Here is a 20,877-nt window from a genome sequence, read left to right as displayed (position 1 = left end):
TTTGGGGGGTTGTATTATATCAGAGCCTATTGCTCGCTACCCTGTCCAGATTTTTCCACACTTGCTCTCTGGTCATCCTTGCCACAACATACTCCCTTCTTAACGCTTCAATTCAGCCCCATTCAGCAAAGTAGCTAAGCACAAAGTTTTAGTGCATTCTTAAGTGTTTTGCTGAATAGAAAGAGACACCTACATCCTTACCCATGCCTGCTTTGCTGAATTGGGATCTAACAACAGCAATACCCCCCCTTAGGAGAGAAGGAAGGTATCATGCAATCAACCGTAGGAATTGCTTTTCAATGCTTTGGTTAAGTGGAATATCTGCCAAACTTACGATTGTGTAACACAGAGCAGATTGTACGAATGCCAGAAGCCCCCTCATCATCTGCAAATGTATTGATTGTGGTGAAGCGGTGGACAGAATTTGAAGTGCATCAGGGAAAACAGGAAGGAATTTAAAAGGGAGTGGGTTGTCAAACAATGGAATGGAAACTTTGAATAATGCTTTCAGTCCATTTTAAGTTTTTTTTAGTGTTTAACTGTTGGAAAGTCTGTTTATGAAGTCCAAATTCCCTGTATCACACACAGCGGAGAGCAGCCTCAGCTTTTGGAGGGGAAGAGAATACGATGACCTACCTTGCTTGCAGTCACTCAAGATAACGATTAAACCAGAACTTGGCACACCAAGTAATCTGCAACAGAGCAGTAGAGCTACCAAAGATGTGATGCCTGAAAGCATCAGTTCAATAAAAAGCAACTCCAACACTCCTGAAAGCTCTGAGCAACAGCAAGAAAGAAAAGGGCTGCGGTCAGATTGCTCCAGACTTTTCTTTTATAGAAAGCCTCACATAGTTATAACAGCCAACCATAGCTGACTCCAAGCCAGCTCTTGTTATTAGGTAGGTCGTTTTTACCTGTTCACTGCTTTCAATATCTTCCTGATCCTCTATGACACTTCCATCCACATTTCCATCATCATTGCCCGTGTGCTAGACACTCTGATAATGCTCAGCAGTTGATCAATACCAATTTTGCAGAGAGTGAAAAAAATAACAAAGAGGCCGTGGGAGACAAAAGCTGCTAAATTCCTCTTCTGTTCTTTCTCTCACCTTACTCACTCTCACTGACAATTCCTGTGTTACTGCCCCACTCTCTGATAGCTACCTTCTTTCAGAGGATTCTGTTTTGTTTGTTATCTTAGATGGATACAATTGGCACATATTTTTTTCTTCTCAGGGGAAGGAAAACACCATTATTCCCATAAAAATAAATCTGAACATGTATCCTGTCTTGGCCTTTAAGAACATGCAGCTAGTTTTCTGTACGTTTACTGGACTGCTAACACATATCTGCTTTTTCCTTCAGCACTCCAGCTCCAAGGTCTTACTTTGATTTCACCAGGGTATGTATTTGGAAATTGTTATTCCCAGCTTTTTTGCTCTGAGCAGATGAAGCAGCTCATTATGTCACTTCTGGTTGTAATTGACATCATAATGGCAGAGCAGGCCACTGCTCTTTTTACCTGTGCACATTTAATAGCTTCTCTATATTCTATAATTAAAATTAGGATTCTGTGACACGGTTTCTTTAAAATTGCCATTCCCCTCATCCCCTTTTCTTGTATGCAGTTCTCCACTAACAAAAGGCCATATCTAGACCCCATTTGTCAAGGTGGTAAAGGACAAGCTAACCCCCCATGGGCACAGAAGATTACCCCACCCCACTCCACAGTGCTGACCATGATAAGGCCAAGATTTCACCCTAAGAGAGAAGGGGTAAGTTTATTGCCTGTAAAATAAGTCAGGTCTCAGAAATCCTTTACAGCTGTCTGCCCATCCAGAAATAGCAATGGGGATTAAGCACGTGCTTAAATCCCAGACTGCTGAATTGGTGCCAAAAGGGACCAGCAAAATCACCTTTTCCCACTTTTATAACATTGAGTAACATAAGCGTTGCAAGGACCCAACATCAGGGCAGTAGGGGCCACCACAGCCCTCACTACCACTAGAGTAGTTATTTATTTTTGGGTCCCGATAGTGTGCTTAGTATTTTACAGAGCAGAGAAGACTCCAGTCCTATCCACAGGCCACTTAAGTGTCCAGGGCCAGATTTTGCCACTTTTGTACTCACCCTGATTGGTACCTTACTCCCAAGGGTTTCAACTGAAACCAATGAATGTAGTAGGAGAGTATAGTACTACATAGTATGAGTAAAGGTGGCAGAATCTGGCAGTAAGTAAGCCAAAAAAACCCACCACCACAACGTACAGAAATAAGATAAAAGTAATAGTATTGGGATGAACGGAATTGGTCTGACAAGGTATTATAAAAAAGGAATAAAGAAATGGGAAAAGGATACAGTAAGACACAAAAGAGATTAGTATATTAATTTATTTTTATTGACTGATTTTATTGCCCCTCTTCAGCTCATGTCCTAAAGTTTTATGTTTGGAGTAAAAGGTGTGATGGCTATTTTGAGCCTTTCTATTGATATTGTTGGCCAATATGGATTTTATAGTTAAATAGAGACAGGGGGAAATACACAACCCTCTGCCAACTGGAGGGTGCTAGCAGCCTCCAAACCTCCAGTGAATTTGGAAAATATGTTCTTTGAAAATGTGTTTTAAATGTTGGTAGTGTAACAGCGTAAGCCTCTTCAGCACACCCCTTTTTGGCAAAGTATGGCCCTGCTACAGCCTGCCTTAGCCTTCTCTTTGATGAAATAACAATGAAGTTACTAACAGTCCAGTCAAGTAGAAGCCAAACTCTCTAATTAGTATCAGTGTATCTCCATTTAATATAGCATTCTACAAGGAGCACAGCACTTAAACAATGAGTTAAAGGTGCTTACCTCAAAGTCTTGAGAAAATGTAAGTCCCAAAACAACAAATCTAAGTCTGGTGTGATCAAGACCTCAAGCTACTCCACTACCTAGAAAGCTTAGCAGCAGTTCCCCTGCTAGCTCAGGGTCAAGCCAAGGTGTCCCTGCCTCTCTGCTAAAACAGCTCTTCTCCTTGGGGCTGGGTTATAATTTAGCCAGCTGTAGCATAGGACCTAATCAGCTTCTCCCTCAGATGGTCCCCTTTTCCTCAATTAATCCTGAAGCTAGGAAGGTCTGGCAGGCAGGTAAGCATCTCCTGATATCTGCCCTGGCTGCTGCCAGGGACGGAGGCAGTATTTATGCTGACCTCTTTCTCCTAGCTCTTCCCCAATACATTGGGCAAGAAGGGAGTCTTGCCCCATCCTCTGTGCTAGGTTCCTGGCCCCGGGGTCCTTAAAGATGTAGTGACAGGATTTCCTCCCATGCATCATTATTCCCACTTTCTCTCTATCTATATCACCTTTGGGGGGGGGGGGGGTGAGAGAGACACACACACACACACAGACACACACTTCTAGATACTAGGTCTTTCAAACTGTTAGGGGGCCAGGCTGACCACTATGCAGTACTGCCTTTAAAGGCCTGACTGTGACATCACAAGTAGCTATGTAGAGATCCCAACACAAATAGCTGCTCCAGAATTTTCCTGCACTAGAACAGTTTAATGAGAACCCAGTCTTCCTCCTCTTTTAATAGAAAGGTGATTAAATTAGAATGGCTTCAAAGAACAATTTTTCTGACCCTCCACAAAATCCTAAGGCCAGGACTGCGCTTAATAGTATAATCGCAGTGGGGAGGTGCCATTTGAATTTGAAAATTTAGGGCCATGGGGGAGGCAGAAAATTATTTTTCAGGTCCACTTCAAAATGCTAAAAGGTGGCTCTGTTTGGAAGACTGCAGTAACTGCAAAATTGAATTCCTTTGTGCAAAGGACTAACTATAAAATATTGCTGGCCTTTTTTAAACGCCACAGGGAATGGATGCCAATATGTCATCCCTGAGATTGGTATATTCATCCATTCATCCCTCTAGTGTTATCTGATTCTTCACATAACCTACAGAGGAGTCTGGAGTTTGAAATCAAAGATTTAAATGCCTCAAAGGACATAGCTAGACAGCCAACTACTGTATATCCTTACAAGGGCTCCATGATGTACAATGCCAAAAGGAAGCAGAGAGAGATTTATGAAATCAGTTGACACAAGGTACCTCTGTCATCATTAAGAAGAAGTGGGGTTATCTCATGGCTATGTTCAGGTGAGAAAAAACCTGACATTTCTCAAAAGGGACATGATTAAAGAGATAAAGTAACCGAAGAGCCACTGCTTTCTCCATAATCTTTCCCCACAATGGGAAGATTAATGATAGGATGATAGATGTCCAATTCATTGGGAAAAAATGATGTTTTCCTTATTTCCTTTGTTTTAAGCAAAGGAATTCAGATGGTGTGTTAAGCAACTGCACACATTTCCCCAATCTCAGTGAGGATTTCATTTTTTAATTTATATAAACATATAAAGCAGCTATTAAAAATCTAAATACATAAATAACCATGCAGAGGCTATAAGCCTAAACAAAGTTAGCCAAGGGTTCAGGTTGCAGGCAGGATGGATTAAGATAATCCAGGGCCTATGCACTGTATGACATAGAGGCCTTGGCTGCCCAATCCCCATGATGTGACCCACCTCCCAAGTGGGAGGAGAGTGGCAGGATCTGTCCCAAGGAGAGAGAAGAAGCAGCATGGGGGTTCTTCTATTTCTTCATATGGTTTTAAATGAGAGTCTATATTCAGACTGACATTCCTCCAGACCCACATTCCTCCCATTATGTATGGCCACAATCCTGCAAAGATTTACATATGCACATGGTTTTAAACATGCAAGTAGTCCCATTGACTTCAAGACCCATTGATTGCCATGTTAGAATTCAGGACTTTAGATTCCTGTCACAGGCTGACCCCTACCCTCTCCAGTGGTGTAAGTTGTATGCTCCCAGAACAACAACAACAACAAAATAGATGCTTTTAGTTCTCCCCTTTGTGGGGCATAAACAAGGTCTACATAAAAGTCTTTTGGTCTAAGCAAGACAGTAAAGTCTCTTTTTGAGTAGAGTCTGTTCTCTTCCCTTCACAAATGGCGTCTCCTTCATTCCTCCTGTATTACCTGGCAGCTAAATGAGTCCCAGCTGCATTCCCTCTCTATCCCACTCTAAACTATTGATTGAGAGGTAATCAGGGTTTTTTTTCATACCATTTTCTGCACTTTGAAAGAAAAATAAACTTCTGGGAAGTAGAGTTAGCAGCACTTTTATACAGTAGGGATGAAGGAACCAGTGTAGAAAAGATAAGGCTGACCCACCCTCCATCTTCTTGGCTCCGAGGATGGCCATGTCTCCTTTCGCATGTTGCCCCAATAGACTCCCAATTCACACACAGCCAATCACACAAAAGCTACCTGAAACTTTTCTCCCCCACACCCTCACCTTTCGTCTGTCCTTCACCCCCGGCCTGCTCCCCCCCCACAAATCTTCGAAGACTCCTGGCTCCCTCAATGTATATTTAATGATTATGAAACCCAGCAGCTCCGCTAACCTCTCCCTGAGGTTCCCATCATCTCCGGGGAATTCAGACAGTGCATGCTTTAAGATGGCTAACATACTCTGGAATGCCCAGATGAGCACACATAGAACTGAATTCAACAGCAACCCGGGCCTAGGAAAGCAACTGCTGGAGTTGCTGGGCCCCACACTCTGATTTTCAAAGGTAGTCCGGGTAGATAATCAACTGTAGAGATGGGAGAGGGGATAAAATTTAGGAAGGTGAAGGACTGACAAGAGGTTTGTAATGTGGAAAGGAGCTGGGTAGAAAACTATTGGTAAAAGTAGAACCTTAGAGTTCTCTCCTCAGATCACATCAGTATCTATTCAGGGCTCACCCTTATGTTGTAGCTTGGAATCTATAAAAGACATCCAAGGTTACACCACAGCAGAGCAACTCCCCGTGGCTTGTAATAAACAAATCAAGGGACCCCCTGAGGTACTGGGACTGCAATTCAAACACTCTGTTGTCTGTCAGGTTATGGAAGAGCAAAAAGATCCATCCATAATGGATGTGCTGTGTTAATGGGCATTCAGGAGTCACCCTGAGCAAACACCATTAAAAAGAGCAGTCTAAGAAGATTATATTTATATGTATACATATTTAAGATTTATTATACCATGTAAAAGCCCGAATACAATAGAAAGAACATGACTAGATAGAAATGCATTGCTGAAAAAGGAGCAAAAGGTTTGGGTACGATAACAGATATCTTAGTTACAAAGGGAAGAGTGAAAGCCTCTGGGCTCCTTTTGGTACTGGGACACACTGGCTTCCACCAACATACCCCAGGCCTGCAGGAGTCCTGCAGCTAAAAGTCTTTCTAGTGGAAGGTCACAGTAGAACAAAGTTGTGCCCCCACAGAGGCAGAGGGCCGAAGGCATGCTGGGCGGGGGCGGGGGGACGCCAGGGCATGGGGGGGATTCAGTTCATCTGCTGGCCAGCCTCCCACAGATATACAGCCATAAATTAAAGCTGCCTTTCCCTGATGGAAAGCCCTCCAGAGAGCTCAATTGCAGAAGACTGTCTTCACTCTCCCAGGGAAGAATTCCTCCTGGGGGCAGCCTTCCCCCAGGCACAGGGCCCAATTCACACCTTCCTACACCAGCAGAGGTGCATCCAGCCCACTCATTAAAATTTGCAGTCTCTATTCTTCAGGACTGCCTGTTTCTAAAGGTGAGGGTATCTTAATACTGCAAGAAAAAAAAAAAAAAGAACACTCACTTTGCCCTGCATAATAAAAATAGATACATAACTTAGGCCTTTTCAGCTCCTTCTGTTTTCTATGGAAAGCTCCAAAGTTAGGTTGCAGTAATCCGCACCCTCAAAAGCTACCATACCTCAGATTACCAGACGATTGTCTGCTTTACAAATGGGATGTACTAATGACACTTGCTCTCAAGTTGGTTGCCCCAAAACAGTGGTCCATTCTGAAAATGTTGGCCTGTGTCAGTAAAAGTTTCTTGGGCCAAAAATGTCAACTGTGGGTGGTCAACATACCACCCCAAAAAGAGTTACAGAAACATAGCACTGTAGGAAACAAGCCCACTTATTTAGGTACCTCTACATGGAATTAGATGTCCAACTTTCAGAACCCACCCTTAAAGTTTTCCCCTTAATTCTTCCAACCTAGTTTTATATGCAGGTTTTCAAATTCAGCAGAAATGATAAAATGTAGTTGACCAGAAAAAGAAATAAAAAATCATACCCCATCAAATGTAGCACTGATTGCTGTCTTGTAGCAGAAGCAGGTTTGGGCCATAACTGTAGCATTTGGAACTGTGTCTTTAAAGGCTGAGCTTCCCAAGCAGTTTAGAAGCTCATGATGTTGTTATGCAGAATCAGTTGGAACTGGTCACAGTATAAAACAGAGCTCTTTCAAACACCTTAAGCACTAAGTGATCACTGAACACCACAGTAACATGCCCCAAATCCAGACGAGAAACTCGTACCTGTGTCAACAAGAGTTGTGCCCGTGGATGGAGCGCATTGTTTCCATAACAGGCAAAGAATGCTTGCACTCTAATCACAACTTCACCCAACCACATTCAGAGTGAAAACAATCAATAAAATATAATAATAAGGTTTAGCAAAGCACTAACTTGTAAAATAACAGTAATAGCGGTGCTTTAGCCATTTTTTTGAGGTACTAATCAGGAACTAGATTATGGCCTCATAACACAGCACAGTGGAAGTACAGCATTATGAATTTAGTGTGTACAACCACAGTGTTACTTCAGGATTTTTTTTGGACAGCAAAGTGTATAATGTTGTATGGTAACTATAAATATAAAATCAATCTAAATTGTGTTGGATTATGGCTTTCATCATATCAAAACAGAAAAGCAGTGCATAAGGGAAACTGAAATAGCAAAAGATATGCATGACTAAAAAACTGTAACAAAAGACAAGTTAGCACTATGAGCTGCCTAATTGTAAAAATATCTCAACAAGTGCCCAGAAGCCTAGCAGTATTTACACAATGCATACAAAGTAACAGCCTTAAAAGCAAGTCATCAACTATATAATAGGGAAAAGGGAAAAGGAGAATTAACCAAGGGGGAGTACGCACCAGAAGCCAACATTTATATCGCACCAGTCTATGTTTTATTCCTCTGTACCCAAGAATATAAAAATATTTCTTACACTACTATATATGTATGTGCCAGCTTCATAGAAATATGCACAATAAGGGCTTTGTGTAGTGGTGTAATTTCTGAGGCTTTGGAATATCTCAAAGGAGTAATTACATATAGAGAGTTCTATGTGGTTATTTATACAAATAAAACAGAATTTGGTATCCCAAAGCAATGAGCTAACTGTGGGCAGCACAGTGCTTGCTAAGTCAAATGAAGTCGCTATTGTGTGCTCATCAAGGGCCTGATCCGGGGCCCAAGAAATCAGTGGAATGCTTCACATACTTCACTGGGCTCCATTATATTCCCTGTCTTTCTGTATCCACCTGCACCACGAGGCTGTCTGCCTCCACTGCCTGGCAGTTCAGATTCAGGGAATGCGAGTAGGAGTGTGCACCAAAGTGCTGTGCTATAATTCCCTGTGTGGAAGCTGCAGGCATGAACTTAAAGTTCCTGAGTACTCTAATGTAGTCCTCTGAAGTGCAATTCACACCCCCTTAATCCCAACTGTGGGGCACTGCAGAGATGCCCACAGGGTTCTAGTTCAAGACTGGGGCTTGTACAGTATAAAATAAGAAGCTTACTGAGATAAGATGAAATCCAGGGCTAAACCCAAGCCTTCTGAAATTTGCCACTAGATATTTAATTTGTATCTGCTGAGCCATTAAAAGGCAGGCAAAAGGAACTACAGTTTAACGTCTTCTCCTGAGCAGAACTGTTATTGCAGTGCGGCACTTCCATAGAACTGCATCACTCGGTAACATCTCCATGTGGTCTGATCTAGAGAGGCGCATGATGTTTCCAAAGGCACATGATTACCAAAGCAGTGAATCTGGCTGGCTTTATTTAAGTTTCCTTTGTGTTTGGAGTTCTGCTGATGCTCTCAAAAGACACTGCCCAAACACATCAACATTTTAACCACCAGCCTATACAAACTGTGGAAGAAAGTCTAAAGCATGCAATACCACTTTTTCCTGTGCAGGTAAACTATTAATTTGGGCCCTCTGGTGGTAGGTGCTGTACAGAGTGAGAGACAGTCCCTGCTGTGAAAAAGCTTACAATCTGAGGTGTTGATCTTGTTGATTTACTAGACACAGGCAGACTGCCTCACCCACACACAGCCCCATTGACTTCATCTTCTTCTTCTGCTACACGACATCATCCCCTTGACGCTGCCCATGGATTCCCTGATCTGTCCTGGCTTTTCTCAATTTCCCCTTATTCCACTTACTATTCACCCCCTCTGGCCCTCCCAGTACTGCCTGCTCCCATGTTCCCTTTCCTCCTCTGGCACTGGCTCAATACCCTGAGCCCAGCCCCAGGTATCCTGGCCAATCTCAAAAGGTTAGCACTAGAGTTCTTTTGACCAGGACTGCACCGAGTCTCTGCAGGGTTTTTGAGACTTCCTCTGGAGGAGGAGGGACAGGGCCTGCATTGCCTTCGCAGCCAGATCCATGCCTTTCACCTCCAGACCCTGCAGAGACTCCTTTATGGTACAAGCAGTCTAGCATGAAGCATGTTGGCACACGCCTTCCTCCACTGCCTCTGAGGGCTCCAATATGACCAGCAACTCTTTTATTTTCATCCCAGGGATCTTCTGCGAGAAATCTCTGAGCTGCTGGTCTTCTATCAGGACCGCCTCCAGATCTGGAAGCTGGTCTTGGCAACCAGGTCCATGGTGGTTGCTGAGGGGGTAGATCTCCTCCTGGAGTCGCTGATACACAACCCCCAGCTTTGTGTGCAGGTGGCGGAGTCCCCCTCAGTGCACCAGAGGTTGGTCCTGGCATGCACCACCAGAACTGGAGACCTCCTAGACTACGACCAGGGAGACTGGGTGGATTCCCCTGCTCGGCCAGCTCATGGGGCTCTCCACCCCTCATATACTCCGACACATTTATCGTCCGCAGCTTGGGTCTTCCTTGAATGGGTCCTGTAGGAGGGTGTTCCCTACTCACCCTCCAGACCTTTTTATTGGACCCCTGCCCCACAAGTCCTCACCCCACCCCTCAGCCCTCTCCCCTGCATAACCTGAACCAGATGCATGACTTCCAGCCGGTTTGTTTCTGACCCATGCCTAAGGAACAGCTGTACATGTGCATGTTCCACATATTCCATTTCCTCACCCCACAGTCCCATCGTGACATCAAGTGGCAGGACCTTTTACCACCTGTGGAGGGTGAAGAACCCTGGTGGGCCAGCCTGTATTCCATCTTGGTCCCACAGCCCACCGGGATAGCTGCTGGTAGCTCCTTCATGGAGCTGTGAGTATGGGTGTGTACCTGGCATGGTTCACCCTCCCTTCCCAACACCTCCCCTTTTTGCGGCATTAGGAAGACCCTGGTGCATGTCTACTTGGAGTGTGCCAGATCGCAGCCCCTTTTCCGGCTCCTCCAGAACCTTCTCCTCAGGTTCTGTGTGCACTTTTCCCTGCACCTCCTGATACTTGCACACCCATCCATGGGCCCACAAAGTCACGAGACCTCCTCATCAATCTCCTCCTGGTGCTTGCCAAGATGGCCATTTATTCCACCAGGAGGAGGATGCTGGACAGGGAAATGCTCTGAGCCTCTGAGGCCTATTTCCACTCCTCCCTTCAATCACATATCCAGGCAGAGTTCCTCTGGGCCACATCTGCCGACTCTTTAGACACCTTAAAGGAGCAGTGGGTGCTGTCTGGGATTCTCTGCTCACTGTCCCCTCCTGGATCCCTGCTTTTGAACCTGTAACCCTCAGTCCAGTCCCTGTTTTTTTCATTCGTTGTCTCCCATAATTGCTTGAGCCCCAGGTTCGGTAGCCCATCCCCTTAGGGCCTTCAGATGTGGGGAGGCACACATCCCAGAACTTAACAGGTGTTCCCTTTCCTCATACACACTTCCTTTATTAATAGAAGTTTGCAAGATTAGATGCATTTGAAGCCCCTCCCTTCAGATTTGTAGCATAGCTGGTATTTTCAGAGTGCTGAACATGGCAACACACATAGACTTCAGCTAGATTTGTGCACATTTATCACCTCTGAATATCAAGCCCTATATACCCCAAATGCCTTGAGGGTACTGCAATATCATAACGACCTGAGGAGAGGAATTTCTTATTACATTTTTTACTGGTAAAACCATCATCCCTCTGTTAATTTTTCCTTCTCCTTCAGATAGCAGAAAGTAGTACATGATTGCTGTGGGGCTATCAACAGTCAGGCCATTGTCAACCGCTGCCATAAAGTAACACAAAAGGAAAGTTATCCTACATTTATGTAAATTCCATCTTTGACCTACATGCAGCTGGCAGTGTATATTTTATTGTGTTCACTGGCTTTTCATTGTACCCTTGTCATTTGTGGAAAGGCATTTTAACTTCATTTAAATCTCTTTCTGCTTCAGAAATGTCAATAAATGTCATTGTTATCATCAGTTTTGTCCTACGTTGGCATTTCTGAGCTGCTCGTCTTTAGATTTGTTTGAAATTAGGAAATAAATATTGAATAACATATTGATTGTGGACTGGAAAAGGTTGCAGATTATTTATTAGCTTGTGAGCATGATACCAAGGTTTTAAAAATGTAATCTTAAAACTAACCCCATTCATTCCAGTTGGAAAGGGATTTTTATAACTACTCTAAACTGAGCAGTTGTTTCACAATTGTTTGCTTGGTCATCTGTGGAAATGCACAGGTCATGCTAAGATCAATGTAAGTTATTCCATAGTGTCAGTGCATCAGAGACATTAGAACAGGCCATTAGAAATTATTAAACCACAAATCAAAATGCCCTGTTTACAAGAAAACCTAGACATTGTTTGTGGACAAAGAATCTAAACAGTAATTCACTCCATTACCGGTAATTTCATGTACTGCTTTATCGAGCCTTACAGAAGACTGGATATTTGGAGCTTTGTGTCCTAAACTGACACCTTGTCATTCTCAAACATTGCATCATCAGTCAAAAGAATGAAAACTTAAGCTACCAGCAACAGCGCAGAAATGCTTCTGCACTTTTCATCATACCAATGAACTCTCAAGTTTCTTCCTGTCTTCAGAGTTTTTCATGACAGGGACAAATGGACTGTACAGTGTCTGTAATATTTTAGAAGTGATATTATCAGCTAGGCAGGCTGGTGACCCCTGCAGTTGGCCAGCTAAAGCCCTGAAGTGTGAGCTTTTAGAAACATAAGATGTAAACCAGAAATGGGCCCAGGGCTGCTGAACCCAGCCCTCTATGGTCAGAAGCAACCCCATCTCCTCTCATAAGATAGGCCCTTCATTTCCCTGATCATCTTAGTGGCTTTTCTCTGAACCTATTCCAGTTTGCATTCAGCTTTCTTGAACATGGTGACCAGAACTGTACAAAATATTCAAAATGAGGTCTTACCAGTACAATCACATTAATACTTTTCTAGTTCGACTGGAAATGCCTCGCCTAATACATCCTAGGATTGCTTTTTTCATGGCTGCATCATGTTGGTGGCTCATAGCCATCCTGTGATCATTCCACACACCCAGGTCTCTCTCCTCCTCTGTGCCTTTCAACTGATGAGCTCCCGGCTTGTAGCAGAAATTATTAGACCCTAAGAATGTGATCTTGCACTTTGTCCTATTCAGTTTCTTCCTATTTCTGTCACTCCTGTCTTCAAGGTCATCCAGATATTCTTGTGTAATGTTCTGATCTTCCTCTGTATTGACAATGCTTCCCAACTTTGTATCATCAGCAAATTTCATTAGCACTCTCCTACTTTTGTGCCAAAGTCATTAATAAAGATATTGAATAAGATTGTTCCCAAGATCGATCCTTGAGTAACTCCACTAATAAGCTCCCTACAGTCTGATAATTCACCTTTCAGAACAACCCTTTGGCTTCTCCTCTTTAGCTATATCCTGTACACCTTGCAGTTCTTGTACTAATCCCCATCTTCTCCAATTTTACTAATAATTTCCCATGTGGTACCAGATCAAATACTTGACTGAAGTACAAATATCAATCTGGTTTAATACCCCCATATAGTCAAGTCCCTATACATATCCAGAAATCATGGGTATTTATATGCCTCTCCTCCCATTAGTATAGTATCCGAGCACCTCACAACTGTAAATATATTCTTATTGTACCCCTGTGTGTAGGAAAGTTTTATTATCCTTATTTTACAGATGGGGAACTAAGGCAAAGATTAGGTGAGTTGCTCAAGGTCACTTAGGAAGTCTGTGGTAGTTAAGGACATTGATTCTGGGTCTCCCATGACCCAGAGTAGCAATCTAACCTATGGACCATACTTAGAAACATTCTTAGTATGTTGTACTATTCATTTGCAACTTGCAAAAGCTAAAAATCTCACATTTCATCTTCGTGTAGGAAGAGTAAATGAATAATACACAGCAGCATTAATATAGCTCCATAGTCACTGCCAGAACATACTATCTAGTGTTGGTGTCACATCTGGCTTTGCGTTCACCTTCGAATGTAAACAGGTTGCCACTCTAAGTGACACAATAGCAGTCAGACAATCTCATTGATAGATTTGTGGTACTGTAGTATTAGGGAGGCCAGGTACATTGTAAGGCCAGAAGAGAATCTATGCAGCATTGTAGACAAAAATAACATCTGGTTAAAAAAAAATAGAACTTTCCTATGGGATTTAGTGTATTCTAAGATCACTTTCTAGGGACTTATAAAGAGTAAACATTTTTAAATTCAGAAACTTTTCATATGCAAATAGAGAGGAGACACCAACCTAAATTTATTTTAGGATTGTGTCCTAGAAAAGACCAACTAGTGAGAAGGTCTTAATGATGGCAACTATGGAGATGAAGTGCCCTCACACAAGGTATTGAGCTTTATTACGTATGATTTGTGTCTTATTTTGTCATTTACTAGGGAATGGGGTTGATTTTCAAAAACATTTAAGCAGTTTAGGAGCACAGGTCCCATTGAAAGTTAATGCTCCTAAATCTCCTTGGCATTTTGGAAACTCTCCCTATGCTGTCTAAGCTATCTACTCCTCCAGATTTGTAACCAGGTTACAAGGATCTGCATCCTTTCCTAATATCCCATTAATATGGATATATTCCTTCACTGCACAGGGTATCTGCCCCAATCATCAACTCTAAAACTTTAACTCCAGTTGTAACAGTGCCACTCTTACTTAAAAGGTGCTCTGAAATATTGGTATGTGAGGGGAAAATATTCACCATAGCTATGCCTTTTAGTTGCCAACCATTATCTGCAATATCCCCTTGCATGGCCTGTAATAAATACAAGGTCAGATCCGCACCTAGTTTAAATCAGCAGAGCTCTGCTTATTTCAGTGAAGCTTCACCGATTTATACTAGTGGAGGATGCGTGTTGTAAGGGTACCAAACTGAAAATCAAGCACTCAGAAATATTGGAGTAAGGAATTCTTACAAAAGTATTCTACTCTAATGGTCTGTATTGCAGTTCCCTATTATTTCCTTTGTTGCATTCCAGGCAAGAACAAAACATTTTACCTTAAAAAAATCAATAGAATGTTTGACAAGATATATAGCATTTTATTTGTAACTCCCCCCATTTAACAATGGCTCCATGATGCCCCATGCACTGAACAGCAGCTGTATTTCAAACGGTAAGATTCAGAATGAGAATGGATTCTTCTGCACCCCCTTCCCCATCTCAACCCTCTCCTAGTGCTTGCTGCTAACACAGAGGCAATGCCCAATCAACTGACAGAGGAAGGTGTTGATGGACCCCTGAGATGCCTCTCTATCCCAGCAGCAATGAGAGGGCAAAAGGAGAAGAAACAGAATCCATTAACAACTTGAGGAGGATACCAAGGGATTAAATATTTTCCTGAGCTGCAGCCTGAAATGGGGGTTGAGTCACAGCTCCAGCTGACACACTGGGAAGAGAAAATGAAACTGCAAAGGGAACTAGAGGAGGAGAGAACGTAGCACTAAGATGAGAGAATAAGATTGCAGATGGAGAAGGAAGACCAAAAACTCTAGGCTACACTGAGTCTTTATGTGCAGCTCTGAATAAGACACACTATGCAACTGCACTGGACCAAGAACTGTGAAGAATTGTGGCTTAGAGTCACAGTTCTTCTTGTGCACCCCTCTTTGGTGTAGCTTTCCTCCCACTTGATCCTGGCCAGCTATTCTGCCCAGCCAGTTGGAGGAAGAAGGGAGGAGCCAAGACTACACACACTCTCTGCCCCTCTCCACCTCTTTCCTTCCGCCTTTATCTATTATGTAGTATCCAGAGAGCAGGCGCAGTGCTCAGGACCAGACTTGGACCCAAGACCCAAGCAGACTTGGGCAAGACAGTAGAGCAAGACAATAGAGGTGGGTGTGATGGGTTGGATCACAGAAACCCCCTGGGGGCTGCCAACTGATGTTCCAAGCTTCTTCTGCCTCTGTTTTCCCTGCCAGTTTGGGACTCCAGCACCCTGTCTTGCTGAGCCAGACATGCCAGTCTGCTCCAACACAGACCCAGGGTCTGAATCACGTGCCCCAAAGCTGAAGACTAACTGAAAGCAACTTAGGAAATGTTCCGGTCTTTGACACTCAGATGTCCAATTCCCAATGGGGTCTAAACTCAAATAAATCTGTTTTACCCTCTATAAAGAGTATACAGGGTAAACTCAAAAATTGTTTGCCCTCTCTAACACTGATTGAGAGGTATGCACAGCTGTTTGTCCCATCCCCCCCAGGTATTAATACATACTCTGGGTTAATTAATAAGTAAAAAGTGATTTTATTAAATACAGAAAGTGGAATTTGAGTGGTTCCAAGTAGTAACAGACAGAACAAAATGAATTACCAAGCAAAATAAAATAAAATATGTGAGTCTAAGTCTACTACAGTAATGAAACCAAATATAGATAAAATCCTCACCCAGTAAGCTTCCTTTTACAGACTAGTCTCCTTCTAGTCTGGGTCCAGCAATCATTCACAACCCCTGTAATTACTGTCCTTTGTTCCAGTTTCTTTCAGGTATCCTTGGGCGTGGAGAGGCTCTCTCTTTACGCAGCTGAAGACAAAATGGAGGGGTCTCCCACTGGCTTAAAGAGACTCTCCCTTGTGGGTGGACACCCCTTCCTCTCTCCTATGCAAAGTCCAGTTCCAAGATGGAGTTTTGGAGTCACATGGGCAAGTCACATGTCCACGCAAGACTCAGAACTACAGGTAGCATGCTACCTTGAACGTCCTCAAGTAGACTTCTTATGTGGATTGGAGCATTCCAAGATCCACTGTTCCTTAAGTGCTTCTTGATTGGGCACTTAACTTTGCAAATTCCTTTCTAAAGAAGCTGACCAAATGCTTTACAAAGCTTACTTAGAAATCAAGCAAGTACACAGCCAATATTCATAACTTTGAATACAAAAATGATACATGCATAAAAATAGGAGGAATGTATTCAGTAGATCATAACCTTTACAGAGATATGTTATATGGCATATGTAACATAAACCATATTCCAGATATGTCATATTTACATTCATAAGCATATTTCCATAAAACCATCACAGTGGGATGCTTATTTTTCCTTAATCCTCTGTTCAGGTGAGTAAGACAAAGCTTTCTGTGAGTATGCATAGCATGAAGTTCATATCAGGTGGATGGTGCTGGAAAACTATTCCCAGTAGTCAGGAAGATTTAGGACTTTCATGCTGCCATGAGAAATGGATACCAGATACCTAAAAAAAAAAAGCTCAGCAACGTAGCCCGTGCTTTCTATCAAACAACTGCTCCCTTATACTCGTTGCCTTTTCCCAACCTCTCCACCTTCTCATCATCTTCTGTTTGCCCACCCCACTACACCAGCATCTTCCTCACTTAAATGATAGCTCAGCCACATTCCGACTAAACAAAAATTAGACTGCTTGTTTCCCCTTGTCTGTCCCCTTGTCTGTCCCTGACTAGGTAATATAAAATATGGTCTGTAAAATTTAGTGTGCCTGTGATTACTGAAATGTTAGTTATATAATGTGTCCGATTCATTGATCACGCAGAGGAAACTGCATCATACTTTTGTGCTTAAGTGACTGTCAAAGAGGTACAAAAGGAAACATAATTCTAGCATCATTGAAGCTTATCCAAGGCCCTCTACTATCTTCCACATCCAAATATGATAGCAATAATCAAGCTAATCAGGAAGTTGGTGATTAGAAATGAATTAATACACCAGTTAATGCACTGCCTGCAGCCACTATTATTGCCAGTACAGGTCAGTTAACTGTTTTCCGCATACTGTGCCTCTTCAGAGGGAAAGTGTTGGCATAGGGAATCCCTTGTGTTAGCTCTGCTGACACTGGCAGCAATGCAGGACTCGTGCACCTCAGGAGTTTCTGGCTGGTGGAATGTAGCAGCCATCTTGGTTTCCCCTTTCCACTACCTGTGGGAGAGAATCCTACCCCTGTGCTGCCACAAGCAGAATGCAATACACAACATGCCAAACTAACAGTGGGAATGTAGTCAGTGTTATGGCACTTTAGACTACATCTCCCCTTTGTCCTCAGCTTCCCAAAGACATGTTAGACAAATTAGATGTCTTCAAGTCACCAAGACCTGAAGAAATACATCCTAGAATACTCAAGGGGCAGACTGAGGAGAGATCCAAGCCATTAGCTATTATCATGAAAAGTCATGGAAGACGGGAGAGATTCCAGAAGACTGGAAGAGGGCAAATATAGTGCCCATCTATAAAAGAGGGAAATAAGAGCAACCCAGGGAATTATAGATCAGTGAGCCTAAATTCAGTACTCAGAAAGGGTACTGAAGGAGGAGGGAGAAAAATGGTTCTCCTTAACCTCTGAAGATACAACAAGAAGCAGTGGGCTTAAATTGAAGCAAGGGCAGTTTAGGTTGGACATTAGGAAAAACTTCCCAACTGTCAGGGAGGTTAAGCACTGGAATAAATTGCCTAGGGATGTTGTGGAGGTCTCATTGGAGATTTTTAAGAACACGTTAGACAAACACCTGTCACGGATGGTCTAGATAATACTTAGTCCTGCCATGAGTGCTGAGGACTGGACTAGATGACCTCTTGAGAGCCCTTCAAGTCCTACGAGTCTATGATTCTATGTTCAGCTGCCTTTTAGGTGTTCCTGAGGTAGCAGTAGAGGGAGCATTTAGTATCTTCTGAGTAAGGTTTCATTAGCCAAGAAGCAATAGGACTGTAAGTAATGCCAGCAATTACCGTAGGAACAGAAACATTATTGAGTTCAGTGCTGCGCAGTAGGAAGATCATCCCTGTCTCTCCCTTCAGAGTTCTTGAACATCTGTTAGACACCAGCCATTGTGTAATAAGGGTGAGGGGCCAGGGAACACTGTGTCCCTGTGGAGCTGTGAGAACCACCTAGCACATGAGCTGGAGCCCCACACTTTTTTAGACAGTGCTAAGTATTTGAACACTTTTCCCCACACCCAATACAGCAGCACATGGCAAACCAGAAATTAACCTAACAGTACTTGCCTAAAGTCACACAGCAAATCATTGTCAAAGTTAGAATAAGGACAACTCCTGAGTGCTAGTCCCTTCCATTAGCCGCACTGCTTCCCCTTATGCTCACTTTCTCCTCAGTGATTGTATATAAGACATGAACTCACCAAATCAAGCTTATTTGCTACCAAATTCTGACAGCACATGTGAAAAACTATCTCACCTTTCCTCCTCTGAGGCAAGATCCAAAAATGGCCTTTAATAGAAGCAAAATGATAATGAGGTCACACAAGAAATAGTTCACACCACCCCATGTTTGATTCATCACCACTGGTTAGAACAGATGTCAATCCCTGTTCACTCCAGCCCCCTGCATTAAACTGGCATGCAAGATGAATTATCCCTCAGCAGGTGTTCTATTCAGGTCAAGTTGAGAATCCTGGAAGGACAACATGGGAAGATCTCATTTTGACTGAACCAGAATAGGTGAAAAAGAACTTGTTTCCCCTTGTCTGTCCCTGGCTAACAAACAGGTAATATAAAATATGGTCTGCAATATTTCACCATACGATGGAGTCTAAAAACATTTAGTTCTACTCTACGTCAGCTCATCCACCACACACACACACAGTGCAGACTCTATAGAAATCTTATCTTTCATTAGCAAGAAGAAGATAAATAAGAAATTATTCTCTTAACAAGAAGTTATTATAGACTACCAACAAAGTTCTAATTCTATATAGGAATGTAATTGTTCTAGCTAAATTATATTACCTTGAGCATATGACATCAATTCATGGGCTTTCTACACAATTATAATGAAATAACTCAAAAGAAGCTTGGCTGCTATATTATCTGTAGACATTTAGGCAAGGACTTACTCTCTTAAGCCAGCACCCCCCAAAAAAGTTTTGTGCCTATGGATACACAGAAAATGCATTTCTTTATAGTTTTAAATAAAAATATTGTTGTCCTAATTATGGACTTGAAGATACATATAAAGGATTGATATGAAACCACATGATACAAGACTAACTAGGACATGCCTGAGCTCCTGAGCAGATTGTACAAGAACCCATATTGGGATTTGCAGAACCTACTAGGAGCTTTTGCCCCACAACTCCCCCTTAAATTAATGAGAGTTGTGGGGCTAAATCCCTAAAGAGAACTCTAGGCTACAGACCTCTCAGCTAGCAAATTACACTCAGAAACAGGAACAAGCCTTAGTAATGTCAGTGGCAATATATGTACAGTCAACAAAACATCCTCCATAAAAACAGACAGAAGAAAACAATGCAAGAGAGACAGAGATGAAGGAGCAAGGTACGCTAGAAGAGGTGATTTGACAATCAAGAAATCACTCAGACATGGCAAAACTCATGCCAGCAATCATTAGATAAGCTATTAACACAAGCTGATATTTTTAACAAGTAAACTGACACAGCAGAGCATCCCAGCTGAAGTTAACCCATTTATAAGGCAAAACACGCAGCTGCTGTCTGAGAACATAACCGAGGATACAGAAAGTCTGGAGCTGTCAAAACAGTAAATACACTGCGGGGAGGAGGATTTTCAAAGGTGGTCTGGATTGGCCTAATTCTGCTCTCGTTGAACAGGAAACTCCCACTGACTTCAATGAGAGTAGAATTTGGCTAGTGCTGAGCACTTTTGAAGATCCCAGCCTGTAGGTTGAACAGGAAGCCCCATTAGTTCTCAAACTTCAGCAGTATTTGCTAATTTTGTGTGCCTCAGGGTTTAGGCGCCCAACATGATATATGGGTCTGATTTTCACTGTTGATGAGATCACACCCCATTGACAGTCAACTTTTCAATGGGATCTGCAGATCCACAACACCTCTGGAAATCAGAGCCTAGGTATCTCAAGTTAGATACTCAAACACACAATTAGTTATCACTTCTGAAGATTTGGCTGTTAATTCTTTGCTACATAGCTCCCAGATGTGCTCAGTCTCAGGACACAGTACACTATAAACCCCACTGAAGGAAAGGGGGACATGATCCAGGAAGATGCTGCACAACTTTAGGAACCACAAAACTCTCCTGATAATAGCCAGAAAGACCTAATATCCATGCTACAAGGTGAGGAAAAGTCTTCTTTCAGGATTTCTCCAAACAGATATAGAAACAAGGCTGCCTTTAATCTGACTGGAAATTGCTTCACAAAAATAAACTATGCTGTATCACGCGGTTTACCTTCTGGCCTTTGGGATTTAAACAAATGGGTCCCCATACTTCAGAGGTACAAAAGAAGCCTTAAACTATTCCAAGAACCTCTCCTGTGAAGCAACTAAGACTGAGCCATCCACAACTGCACTTCCTGGCAATAAAGAGATGCAGA

The sequence above is a fragment of the Lepidochelys olivacea genome (genome assembly GCF_965140295.1).
Source record: "Lepidochelys olivacea isolate rLepOli2 genome assembly, chromosome: 1".
NCBI lineage: Eukaryota > Metazoa > Chordata > Testudines > Cheloniidae > Lepidochelys > Lepidochelys olivacea.
The sequence above is the reverse complement of the archived record's forward strand: the minus strand, read 5'-3'. Positions refer to the sequence as shown.